This window comes from Peromyscus maniculatus, chromosome 4 (genome assembly GCF_049852395.1).
Source record: "Peromyscus maniculatus bairdii isolate BWxNUB_F1_BW_parent chromosome 4, HU_Pman_BW_mat_3.1, whole genome shotgun sequence".
Lineage (NCBI taxonomy): Eukaryota > Metazoa > Chordata > Mammalia > Rodentia > Cricetidae > Peromyscus > Peromyscus maniculatus.
This window is the reverse complement of record NC_134855.1, coordinates 123,536,917-123,551,066: the sequence shown is the minus strand read 5'-3', so window position 1 is coordinate 123,551,066 and position 14,150 is coordinate 123,536,917. Positions and strand designations below refer to the sequence as shown.

Here is a 14,150-nt window from a genome sequence, read left to right as displayed (position 1 = left end):
ATACATCATAGTCTTAAATGCTTCCTAAACTACAGGGCTGTGCAAGCCACACAATTACAGTTGGACATGGCTAATAGCTTTAAGAAATAGGAAGTAAATGTGGCTTGGTGGAATCCTAAATCACTGCTCTGTGTACCAATGTGACATTAATGTGAGGCCATGTGAGAACAAACTTTTCAAAAATGTTGACAGTTTTATGATGGTGCTTAAGTATTATAATAAAATATTTATTTCTGTTTACTAGAGATATGTAATAAATTCACTTTTAAAATGTATTTTACAATGAATTTAATAAACATTAAGTATATAATTTTCTATAGTCTATGACTATGATGCCCATATGGAATCAGGAATCCTGGCTTCAGTATTAAAGGGTCAAATTCCCATAATGAGTGAAGAGGTAGAAGGTATGTTCCTACCATACCATCAACTTCTCAGAATTCTCTGCTTTTGGAATGGGAAGTATGGGTGACCTTAAAGCCACCCCTGTGTTGGGTAGGTTTCTAAGGCAGAGGTTGGTGCCCTGACAGCCATATGTTGCCTTAATCCATTCTTCAACAACCCTGGTAGATACATAGAAGTGTCATCAATTCAAGCTGTAGAAATTCCACTGGAAAGGGTAACATGGCCACACATTGGGTAAAGCTCAGGGAGTCCTACTGAGGAGAGGGAGGAAGAACTGTAGGAGCGTGGGGGTGTCAAGGACATTGCAAGAAAACCCACAGAAATAGCTATCCTGGCTCATGGGAACTTACACAGTGAACCAACAACCAGGGAGCCTGCATGGAACTTATGTAGGCCCTCAACATATATGAGACAGTTGTGTAGTTTGGTATTTTGTGAGATTCCTGGCAATGGGAGCAGGGGCTGTCCATGGTGCTTTGGCTGGCTCTCAGGAATCTATTTCTCCTGTTGGGTGGCCTTGCCCAGCCTCAATACAGGGAGAGGGTCTTGCATCTTAAGGCCACTTGATAAGCCATGCTTTGATGATGCCCATGGGAGGCCTGACCCTTTCTGAGTGAATATGGAAGAGGGGTGGATTGGATGAGCAGAAGAGAGGGGGAGAGGGAGAAGGAGGGGAGGCATGGTTGGGATGCAAAATAAATAAATTAATTAAAATAAAAAAAGAAAAAGGTAAATAAATAATCTGACCAAGACCACATAGTTCCCATACCAGAACCAAATTGAAAAACAAGTTTGGCAGGCAATTGCCAAGGCTACTGGTTGCTCTCCACAAGTATGGGAAGGTATTATTTCTGAAGACAACACTTACAAATCTCACTGAACGCAGATAAATCAAGCTGGTGCCTAACTAGAGCCTTCATCCCTACTGACTAGTGTTCATGGTACTGGAAGGTACTCTGTGCCCTACGAGAGAGGAATAGTAACTACTAACCCAGCTACAAATCCTATGTTCTACAACAGTAACCCGCCTGCATGATATACTGGTGTAATAGTGTCACAGATATCATAGGGGTAACCAACTACTCTTTGATTATATTTAAGGCCCACTCCATGAGATGGAACCCATGATTGGCATTCCTTGGGTGGCCAAGAATCTGAGACTAGATTGGTCATGGAATCAGAGGAAAATCAAATACTATTATTCTGCTAAAGGAACATAGCAATAAAATGATTCCTAGTGCCATTTTGCTCTACCTATAGATCAGTGACTCATTCAGTCATCATCAGAGAAGCTTTCTCTTGCACAAGATGGGAACTAACACTGAGGCCCATAACTGGACAATGTACAGAGAATGAAAGATTTTGGAACATTTGGTCATAAATAGGATGTTTTTATTAAAGCCCTCACCCCAGGGCTCAGGAGCTATGCAGAAAAGAAAGCAGAGAGATTATAAGAGCCAGAGGGGATAGCGGAAACCAAGGCAATAGTGTGCACAGACACAACAGGACAGATGCACATATGAACTCATAGAGACTGTGGCAGCATGAACAGGGCCTGCAGAGGTTCAAACCAGACACTTGAAGCTAAAGTTCTGGAGAAGTTGAAGATGACCAGAAGCTCAATCCCCATCAGGCTACCTTTTGCCATACAGAACAGTGACTGGAGGTCATTTTTTTTCTCCTGGAGGTCATTAATACATCAAAGGGCATGGAAGACAGTGGGCACTTTTGTTCTATTAACTCAGGACCGTGGTGAGCAACAGAGGCAGGTACTTGGGAGAAAGTGCATGGAAGGAACCATCATTGTATAGGTTAGATGTAGACTCAATATCTAACAAGGGGAAATCAACACATAGGAAAACACAGCGATCAACAGAAATCGGGACAAGAAAACACACATGTAAAGAGCAAGGACATTTTATTCTGCCCAGAAGCCACCTAAGGGGTAGGTGAAGGGTTTTAGGGATAGATCTTCTATGGTTTTGTTGTAGAGCGTCTCTTAAAGGCTCAGGCATCCAATCCTTGCTCAACCTGTGGTACTATAAGGAAGTTGTGGGACCCTTAGGGGCAGGAGCCTAGTGGAAGGAAGTTAGATCATGGGGAAGTATCCTTCAGGGGGTATAGGGGTCTTGGCCTCTGCCTCTTTCTCTTCCTTGTGTTGCTTTTTAGCCATCCTGAGAACTAGCTTTGCTTTAGTAAGTTCTTCTACCATAATGTGCTTCCTCACCACAGCCCCGCAAAATGATGAAGGAAACAACCATGAACTGATATCTCTGAATTGACAAGTCACAAATGAACCTTTCTTTCTTTTCGGTTGATTTTTCTCAACTCTTGGAGAATGGGTTAAGACAGGGTCAGCCACATACAAATGTGGCCCCATTTGTGTACCGTTCCCTGTGAGTGGCCCTGAAATCTACTGATTCTCCATCTCATCAAAGGATGACACCCTTCTGTGTCAGGAAATTACATGCAGTAGTTTTAAAGATTGTACTAGGCCACCTACATTCCCCAGAAAGTCTAAGAATGGCTTACACATTCCTTTCTAGAATGCAAAGAAGGGGGAAAAGGAGCTAGGTAACATGGTATGTATGTTCTGGTAGTATTCTCAGCAAGTGTAGCTCCAACAAGCTGCTTGTGCTTACTAGCAATGAGGCTAAACAACAACTGGGCCAAATTCCCAATTGCACTGCACTGATCCATAGGAACTTCAGAAATGGGAATTCTAGGAAAAGACCATTTCCCGCTGGCACATGCAAAGGGGAGCTGAGCTAAAAGTCCCAGATGTGTTGTTCACCTGCAGGACACTGTTAGGCTGGGTAGAGCTGGGCTCCTATTTTCCCTGTCTAACAGAAGACACATTCTTAGATCTGTCTCTTGGCCTCCTGGAGGAGGAAAACAGAGCTCCTGACATGAGGTTTGCTCATAAAGCACATCCCTAGTCGTCTTTAATTTTGTAATAGATGGATATTTTTCTGAACCTCTCAGACTTCAAGTATTCTAGTCAGAAAGGAGGTGTGGTCCTTAGAGGTGAGCAGGGAGCATGCTGGGATGAGACATTCAAGTTGGTGCTCCAAGAACACACCCTCCAACTTCATTTGACTCAAAGAAATAACCTGATAACTGTCTCTATTGGAGAAATTATTTTGGCCACTCCACGTAGTTAAAAGGATATTTATTTAATGGCGTAACTCACAAATTAAGTAATGGTTAGGTCGCAGGGTCTGGGGAAGGTGTAATGCAGTCCAGCGGTGTTCTCCGGAGCTCTGCACAGTCAATCTGTACCGGTCAGCGTTCCGGCACCGAGCGCGCGCCCAGAGCGAGCGCTGGCCCATCCAGCTCTCGGGTCCCCAGGCGCCTCCCCTCGCCCCGCCTCGTAGGCGTGACAGTTGCCAGAGTCTCAATGGGGGTTGGAACTTCCAGAACCAAGCTGGAATGGCTACCCACTACATGTCTCATGTCCCATGACTACAGAGTGGTTATAGAACAGATGCCAGGGTAATTTGTAACTTTCACATTACACAGAGCATGTCCATACTGCTCTTGTTTTGCATAAGGGGGTCTCTCTTGACCATTCCAAATGGTCTTTGGAAATAGGGGTGCAATGTAAGAGTCTGCTTGGAATGTAGTGTCACAAAGACAAAGAGAAAACTATCACCATGTATTCTAATTTGGCTCAAATTTAAAGGAAATAGTCCACAGATACAGTTTCGTGTGGAACAATACAAACGGAGGCAAAGGAGTATAACAATACATTATTAGAGGCAGCAGCAAACCACAAAGGTCCTAGGAAGGCTGACAGCACAGCTTGATGTCTTTCTGTGGTGTCAGTACCTTGGAGATCAGCAAATATTTCTGAATAGAACAGCCCTGTCTTCCCTTGTGAGTCCACTGGGCAACTGATACAGTGCACAGACCTTTGTCTCTTCATGCTCCACAGCATTTGGCTAGGTAAATGTGCTTTAATAGACTCAAACTGAATTTCTCCATGGCATAGGGTATGGGTGCTATTATGTCCTTATAATATGGAGCAACAATCTGGGATTTAGTACTTCAAAGACTTTTGGGTCCCTCAACACATATGAATTTAAGGATGACACGTGAAACATGGTTTTTCCCTGAAAGGTGATTGCTTTACTTTTCCAAGGAGGCAAAAGATGTTTTGCTGTAGAATTATAAAATGCTGGTGTTATCACTGTGATATTGTGGGAGCACCACTTCAGATGTAAGAAAACCAATGAAGTTTTGGTCAAAGTCCAGTGAGGAAAAAGAGAATCACATATGAAAACAATGGACTGTAATAGGAAGAGAACAAAGGTGCTGAGGAAACAGGGCAGTGTCTTACATCCTTAGAAGGAAGCCTAGATCCAGGCAGAGCTGAAGCTCCATGGTGGAACTTGGCCTAGCAGGTGGGAAACCATGGGTCTGGTTCCCACTATCAAAATAGAAAAAGAAATGAAAAAGTAAGAAACCAATTCCCTATGGCACTGGAGCCTCTAGCCTCAACTCATTATTATATGATAGAATATTAGTTCAATTCAAGAGGAGTTACTTTTGTATTTTCTGTATCCTGAGCAGTTGGTTCTGTAAGAGATGACAGAGGAATGTCACAAAGAAATAGTGTTTCACATTTACTTACCAGGTCTTCCAAACTCTCTAGTGAAGGTGGTATTATGATCCCCATTTGAGAGATGATAGAACTTTGGTTATGAATTTTGATAGCTGTTCAAGAAACTGAAACTCTCACCCAATCTCATGCTTGACTGACCTCCTTCAATAGTATATTTAATAATTTTCCCACTGGTCAAGACTTCATGGTACAGACACAGCTTGCCCATATCCACATCAAAGGCTGATGTATGTCTGTTCCCTGGCTTCCTGCTGAGCACTACATCATTAACAGTTCTACAGAGACCAGTGTACCTGGTGGACAGTGAGTTTCTTCTTCAGCTACAGCCTACACCACACCTCACCCCTTCATTTCTTAGGTGTTTGGTCCCCATGATGAAGCCATTGGATAGTTAATGCATGCATACGTAAAACAGACAAAAACACTTTCGTGCAGTGGTGTTGATAGTGTTAGGCAAAGACAGAGGGAGAAGAATGTAAACCCCAAAATGTGATTGTAAAAGGGATATGCTGGGTGGAATTTTGGGCCATGGTTCTTAAGTAAAAGCTTGGAAGTCATAAATCCAGATTACCTACATATTTATAGCATTTTTTTCCTAGTTGATTTCAGGAGCAGACAGATATTGACTTTTGGAAATGTTCATTTACTTTAAAAATGTATATTCAATAATGTGAGGTGTGACCAAGGATCCCTTTCAAGGTCAAGTTGCAGAACATTGTCATATTCCAAATTCTCTAGTAGTCAACTCTTAGCCCTTGGCAAATGCTGATCTGTTTTTCTGTTCTTAGAATTTCAGAACCCAATTTATGATGATAATGATTGTTTTTAGGCCTTATGAATTATGTTTCCTTAATTAGTGCCATGCCTTCAGGGGAGAATCTCTTCCTTGGTCAAGAAGGACACACCAAGTCTAAGGATGCAGTGAGGGGACGTAGTGAATGAGCTTGGAGGCTGAGTTATACTGTCCTCCACTTGTTCACGGCCCACAAACAACCTCTTTTCCCACATTTCTGTACCTGCCTATGCCAGACTCCAGAAAGGTAACAATGTTCACGGATGGCAGCATCTAAGGTCCTAAATGGCTCAAGACCTGGGGGCACCCTCCAAGTTAGCCATTGGCTTTGAGGGACAATGATGAAAGACAATGAATGTTTTTCTACCTGCACAGAGGGGGTTCTTTGTCACTTAGAGGGGCTTTTTCTTTCCCTCTATATTAGAGTTATAACAATCATTGTGAGGAAGATAGTTAGGGAAGGTATTTTCTAGAAGTGGATGAAGTTGAATGGTTTAATCCTTGATCAGAGGTCCATCTAGCCTGATGGGCTGGGACCTTTACCACCACAGACAACTATTAAAAAGCTTATATATGTTTTGGGAGACATTTTATGCATGCATGCATTTATACAGAATAAGCAGTTTGTGTTTTAAAGTAACCCTGGAACAGTTAAGAAGAAATGGAACCTCCCAGTCACCTAATCCTGGTCCAGATATAAGCAAGTTGCTGCATCCTGAGAATCCTGGCATGTATATTCTTATACATATCAAGCACTTGGGTATAATATAACTGCCTTTCTCTTTACACAAAAGGTGGCTAATTATACACAGTGATCTGCATGATATTTCTTTCCCTTGCTATATCTTGAAAATCTCTCCACGTGGGCCTGCAGATCCAGCTGCCTCATTCATTTACTGGACATAGGATGACTCATTTAACAATACCAGCATGGTTGACATCCAGCCTGCTACTAGTTACTTGCTCTGGATACTGAGTTGTCCCATTATCCTGTGCATAATTCCTTGTATACTGGGATAAGAACCTCAGCATGGGAACTGATGGAGAAAAGCAATGTATATTTTGGATGTTTTCATCAAAATATCATGTGAATTGAGTAGTCCTTCTCCAAACTGCTTGGGATCAGAGGGAATTCTTATGAATAATGAGGCATCAAGGGATAGGACTCAAACCTAATTATGAAATTGACTTAGCCTTGGCATACACCTTATATACTCAGCCTGAAGGTAATTTTAAACACTGCTTTTAGTACATCTGTGTTTTGACTGAAAAATGCCACATGAGGTCAGGTGTAGAATTTTCCTCTTAGAGTGTCATGTGAGCACAAACAAAGTTTCAAAGTTGGAAGTATTTTAGGTTTTGGTGTTTTGGGTTATATGTGTCTACTTTGACCATCCAAATGGCTTCTCCTCATCTTTTAATACCCACTAGAGATGCCTGGTGTCTGACCCAAGACTTTTGCCAACATATTGAATAACTTTGTAAACCTGACCATGGACAGAAGAAAAACAGTGTCAGCAGCTGTAACCTGCATTTCCCTTTCTAACAGTTAAGACCGAGTTTCTTTCAGTATACTTTAATATTTCTTTTTGAGATAGAATCTCACTTTGTGGCCCAAGCTGGCATCATGATCTTCCCACTTGAGACTCCTGAGTGCCAGGGTCGCAGAGTATGCGTCCAGTATAATATTAATAAAGGCTGGGTTTTAGTTATATTTTTTCAGTTATATGACAAAATATATATAACATAAAAATTTCATCCTAACAGGAATGTCTAAATGCAAAGTTCAATAACGTTAAATATATTTACATTGTGCAACTACTATCTGGAAGATTTTGGAGCACTGTTACCCTGCATCTATAAATCAATAACTCTAATCTCTTTTTCCTCAGCCTAGGGAAATATCACTCTATTCTTCCTCAAGAATCCAAATAGTCTAGAAACCTCATGCGAATGGAATCATACAGTATCATTTTTGTGACTGGACTTTCTGTTTAGCAGCATTACAGAATTATTCCATATTACAGCATGGGTCAGAAATTCTTTCCTTTTTTTTAGGCTAAATAATATCCCTTACATGGATATACCATGTTTTGTTAATCATTCATTGGTCTGTAAGCACTTCATATTCTTCTTCCTCTTTTTGGTATTCTCTGCTTTGTATATTTTTAAATTTAATTTAATTAATTTATTTATGAGTATGTTTGTCTGTATGAGGGTGTCAGGTCCCCTACAAGTGGAGTTACAGACACTTGTTAGCTGTCATGTGGGTGCTGGGAATTGAACCCAGGTCCTCTGGAAGAGCAGCTAATGCTCTTAACCACTGCACCATCTCTCCAGCCTGCTTTGTATATTTTCGAGGCAAGGTGTATCTATATCTATATCTATATCTATATCTATATCTATATCTATATCTATATCTATATCTATATCTATCTATCTATCTATCTATCTATCTATCTATCTATCTATCTATCTATCTATCTATCCATATCCCTGGATAACCTTAAACTCACTATATTGCCCAGGCTGGTCTCACAATCTTCCAGACTTTGTCCTCCCAAATCCTTTAATTACACCATGCCTGGCTTGTTTCTACCTCTTGGCTATTGTGAATAAAGCTTTTATGAACACAGGCAAGCAAATATCTCTTCAAGACCCTGCTTTCAATTCATTTGGATATATAATCCAAACTGGAACTCTATGATTAATTCTTTTAGCATGTGTTAACACCATTTTATTTCTGGCTGAATCTTAAACACTACCTGACCTCTGTTCCCAGGAAGCCTCTCTTGAATATTCAAGTCTAGCATAGAATTTTTCCCTTAAGGAGATTCAGCTCCCTCTGAGAGCCTGGGACTTTGCCTTCCAATGTGACCCCAATAGAACTAGAAACCAGTCCTATCATGGTGGAAGCAATTTAGCCTTCCTAGTCTGCTGAAGCTAGTCTTGCAAAGTGCCCGATGCCGGGGTCACACAGGCTAGTCCTTGGGGGCACCTGGGTGAACCTTCTGACTGTGTAGACCTGTTAGCTTCTCTTTTGCTCCTAACTGCAGCCCATCTGGTGTCCCCAACAAGGGAGGGAAAATCATCATTTGACATGGGTTGAGAAAAATAGCTGGTACAGCTGATAAAATGCCACTTATACTAAAGATCTTCCAGGCATTCTAAACCCTAAATTTCAAAGCATGGTTAAAATCTACATCCACAGCCCCACAAGCCACTGGAATGCGAAAGTCAAATTCTGTGTCCAGGATCCTTAGCTAGCAGTTGCCAAAAATTATTTTCCATTTGTTTCAGTTGCAAAGTGAAAAATTTAAGTCTCCCTTTCACTGTTTAGAGAAGATGAAATCTGCCAAGGAGCTATTGTTGGTTAAATGTCAGTCTCCATGGGGTGGGTAGGAGGAGAATTAGCAGTGACCAAGTGCCGCTGCCCCCTGGGGTTGGTCTACTGTCAGTGCAAAGTTTGATCAATGCACCCCAACTGATGGTGGACCCTAATTCACCAGCCTTCAGCCACCATTAACTAAGGAAGCAGGGAATTTTCTAGGTCATTTGTTGGTATAGAGCCTTGATGTCTGGACTGGAGACAGAGGGTATGTTGACAAGCAGACTCTTCCAGAAGGCTGTGCTGGCTGCACCATCGCTGAGAGGACAAGATCATGACCATGTCCTGGCACATGTTTGTGACTTAACACCTTTCTACATGCTTAAACTAGTTTTCACAGTGAATCAGAAGCCCTGGAATTGAATTCAGGGCAGAGTGCAAAGGCTCTGCATGCCTAGGCCTCTACTCCTTGGAGCATTCTTTAATTCTGTCTAAAGACTTTCCTGATTCCACAAAAGCAGGGGAATATCAGAGGGATATTTGAAGGAAATGTCAAAGCCACCAGGGTTCTCACATTTGAGACAATTTCTATAAGGTAAGTGTCACAGGTCACAGAGGCAGGAGTAATCATCATGGAGGGCATGATTACTTCCTAGAGAATGATGCTTTACCTGGCTTGCATCATTTCTTCATTCTTTCATTCAGAGAGCAAGTGGGAAGCACTAGCATTTTATCTATCAATTGCTAGACACTGTGGATCCAGAGAGATTACTGTGCAATGAGGAGCAATTGTAGATTTAATTTCATTAATGAATGGAAAGTCTCTCTGAGGACTCTCAGTGCCTGTCAAAGGAGGCCTGATCCCCTTGGCCTTGTTGGAAGGTAAAAGGTATAGGCATGAAGTAGGTGATGAGTAGAAACAGACTGGTCTAGGAAGAGGATAAGTCTAGAGAGGTTGAGAGGTTGAGCAGGGAAGGGTGACATAGTGTTTGCATAATTGAAGAAGGAGAGCAAGGTGAGAGCTAAGGAAATCAGGGAGGGGAGAAGTGTGTGTGTGTGTGTGTGTGCGCGTGTGCGCGCGTGTGTGGAGGTGGGGGATGGGGGGATGCTAGACAGCTCCAACCAACAGGACAGGGAGCTGGAGCCAGGTGGGCTGAAAGAGCCAGGGTAGACATATAGGCCTTTACCTTTACAACAATGGGAAGCCCTTTATTTACTTTTAATAAGAGGGTGCACAACCTGGTTAAGTTTGTAGAAGGATCTCCTTGTCTGTTGTATAGGGAACACTGGAGAGGAACGGAACAACATGGACTTGGGCATGGTGGTATTGTGTTCCCCAAAATATTGTGCACACTAATAAACTTATCTGGGGTCAGAGACAGAATAGCTACTAGATACAAAGGCTAGAAAATGGTGGCACTCACACCTTTAATCCTAGCATTCCAGAGGCAGAAATTCATCTGTTCAAGGATACAGCTAAGCATGGTGACTCACGCCTTTAATCCCAGAAAGCAAGCCTTTAATCCCAGGGAGTGATGGTAGAAAGGAAAGATATATACGGTGTGAAGACCAGAAACTAGAAGCATTTGGCTGGTTAAGCTTTCAGGCTTTCGAGCAGCACAGTTCAGCTGAGATTCATTCTGGAGGAGAACTCAGAGACTTCTAGTCTGAGGAAACAGGACCAGCTGAGGAACTGGCAAAGTGAGATGGCTGTGGACTGTTCTGTCTTTCTGATCTTCCAGCATTTACCCCAATACCTGCCTCAGGTTTGATTTTATTAAGAAGAACTTTTAAGATCCCTGCTACACTTGGGAACAGTGCAGGAGAGAGGAGGAACTGCTGAGAGCCCCTTGGCAGGAGGTATGTGGATAGTAAGCGGGACCTAGGGAGCAGGCCCCAGTCTGGTGGATGGGTCAAAAGGTCAATTTGGACACGTAGAGTTGGAAGAACCTATGGTTTCCCAGAAGGAAATGCCCATGGAAATGAATGGGTCTAAAGATCAAGGAGAATCTTGGGGGCCCCGTGATACAGAGAAGAATGTCATGGGTGGGTGGAAAGGTTTCCTCAAGGGATGCTTCGTGAATCAAAGCCTGTATTGAGGGAAATACTGGCCCAATTTTCCTGGCTTCTCCAGAGAGTTCCCTTGGACACTATCTCACCAATATCTGACTCCATACATCCCAAGTCAGACTCACTCTGTTCTCTCCTGTCTCAAAGCAATCTACCAGGTACTTGTCCTGTGTCCTTTCTAAGGATGGTTGGAATCACTATTTCTTCTGGTACCCTACTGAAAAATAATCACCATTGTGAATGTTCTTGCTCCTGAATGCTTCATGGCTTAGACTTGATTTCTGCCCCCAAGCCTTTCCTCTGCATCCATGTCATACTTTTCCCCGATGGAATTTTAGTTAAGTCTAAAGTCAGGTCTCCTAGATTCCCATTCAGACTTTACCACTTACCAGCTGAGCATCATTTGGGCAGCTAAGACTTGATTTACTCCTAAAATCTGTGACTATAGTCTCATAGACTTCACAAAGTTGTATAAAACTAACCATTAAGACTCTAAGTGCTAAACTTGATGTCTAGCAGGTAGTAATTTCTCAATAAATTTTAGTTATTTTTACTATCTTATTCTATATACTTTACATACCCTAATTCCCCCAAACATACTACCCTCTCTTGGGTGTTACCTAAAACATCTGTTTTTGTTTTCTGTTTGGCACCTCCTCACAGGTAGGGGTGATTTCTCATTCATGTTTATTCCCAAGTTCCAGTCACAATGTCCTAAATGTGCTTAATAAGTGATGGCCTCTTCAGTGAACACACAGCTATAAAAAACTTTTTATAAGTTCAGCCATATAATGAGCAGCTATGAGAATGAACATGTATAATGTTGCTATCAAGACCCCAGGGTCCCTGCATTAAACAGGATGATCATTATATACCTGTGGAATTCTACTGGGATTTTCTTTCATGACTACAGTCAGTTGTGCTATTTGATCCTTCCTGAAGGACAGAAAAGTAGGGAAGGATGAATCTCCCAGAAATACAAACACAAGACTGATGAACTGAGAATGGAACTGGAGTTCAGTTACCAAAGGGACTCAAATAAGAAAACAATTCTTTTACATATTTTCCCTTTTATAAGGTCAGCACACAGAATGGCTTTCCCAATTGAATGTGGTGATAGACATGCAGAATACACAGAATGTTCTAGACTATTCTATGAACAGCACCTCAGAAGCAAAATGCATTACTTGTCTAACAAAGGCCCAGAACCATTTATCAGGCAGGAAGTAAGACATTACGGTTCTCAATTAGTTACTGCAATTATGTACCTCAAACTGAACACTGTTTCCTTTAAAACAAAAGCTGAAATTTAGGATGTCCTGTGATGCTAGCATAGTTCTGAAGGTAAGGATTCTAAGCTTGGCAAAGGTGGGTATTTGGAGTTCTAAGAGTACTGTGAAATATAAGCCTTTTCCTGTGTACTACTGTCTCATTGAATTCTCATTGAGAGCCTCTGCTCTTGTTCAAAGGATCCCAAAGAGTGGAGTTTTAGCTCACTCATCTTCATTACAGATACCCAAGCCCTTAGCCACCTGGAATTGCAATGATCTACTGCATATCACACTGTCCTGAACACATTAACTATCTGAAAGACAAGTATGATTATACTGCTGTTAATAGCTCAGATATTTTTGTACTTTCTCAGCCAGGTACCATATTAAGTACATTATGTACATCTCGTAATGTTTCAAAACAACTGTAATGAAGCATGTCTCATAGAAATCCCTATTCACCGCACAAAGAACTGAATCTCTGTGAGTTTGCCTGTGTCTCCTATGTGAGCAAATGTTTTGAGTCAAATCCCCTTAGATTTTTTTTTTTTAATGAACCTTTTAACCCTGAGGGTAGCCAGGGCTGACAAGGTTCTGATCATGTACTCAAGGTGTCCATAGTGGTCATAGGTTTGTCTAGATTTTTCTCTTATCTTGAGGGCAATGGAACAAACCAGAAGAGCTGGGAACTAACTAATATCCCTAGATGTAGTTCAGTGACACAAGTCTAGGAACTTGAAATAAAAACCTGCATCCTACTTCATGTACTCCATCTCCTTGAGCTCTTTAGGGGGACTGGGTGCTAATTAACCACGAAAACAGCCTGCTTGTTAACATACCACATCTAGATTCCCTTTCCTCCCCATTCACCCACCAAATTTTTCCTGGATCGCTTCCCAAATAAGCCACCAGCACATAATTCTCTGCTCAGGGTCTGCTCCTTGGGGAAACCAGTTGAAGGCAATGTGAGGTAAGAGCAACATATACCTCCTCCCATTCCAGAACTGCAAGAAGAATGCAAAGTCTAGGAAGCCCTGGAGGAGCCATTAAGAGAACCTTTAGAAAAGCTTCCTCCTCCCAGGAATACAGATTCATAACAACTTCAAAGCAAACAGCAAAGACACATGCAAAATGGGTGAAGGGAAGGATGCTGGCAGCACGAAGCCAGCCTGTGGATTTGCTGAACCGCAGATGCTCCTGAGGGCAGCACAGACACTACTAAAGGGAAAGGAGCTGCATGTGTATGTGAGGACTGTTAGTGGAGGTCTAAGACGACACATGCTATGAGTCTCTTGATCTCTTTCAGCTTTCCACTTGGGAGTGACTAGTCACTGAACCTGGCCTGCGGTCTGTTAGAAACCTGGAGTATTCTACACCACTCTAGAGACCTGAGGCATCCTAAAAGTGTTTTATTTTGGTTTTTTGTTTGTTTTCTTTTTTCCTAGAGAAGGGACAAAGTTATCAGCTAGAATATGGACAGTGTTTTGCTTCCCAAAGACAACTAGTGTGGGGCCAGCAAGGCCTCTAGCTATTCATCCAACCCACTGGAATTCACTGATGACAAGTAATTGTGTCAGAGATGGAGCTGCGTTTATGAGACATGACTTTGAGACGACTTTTGTCTTCAATAGTCTGGCTTTGCAGTTTCTCATGGTA

The 14,150-nt window shown here is 42.0% G+C and overlaps 1 protein-coding gene across 2 annotated transcripts in view; it reads right to left on the bottom strand.

Annotated features, from left to right (window-relative positions):
• The window catches only part of Slc24a3 (solute carrier family 24 member 3), a 487,223-nt gene that overhangs the window by 220,207 nt on the left and 252,866 nt on the right, over positions 1–14,150 (bottom strand). The window lies entirely within an intron of this gene.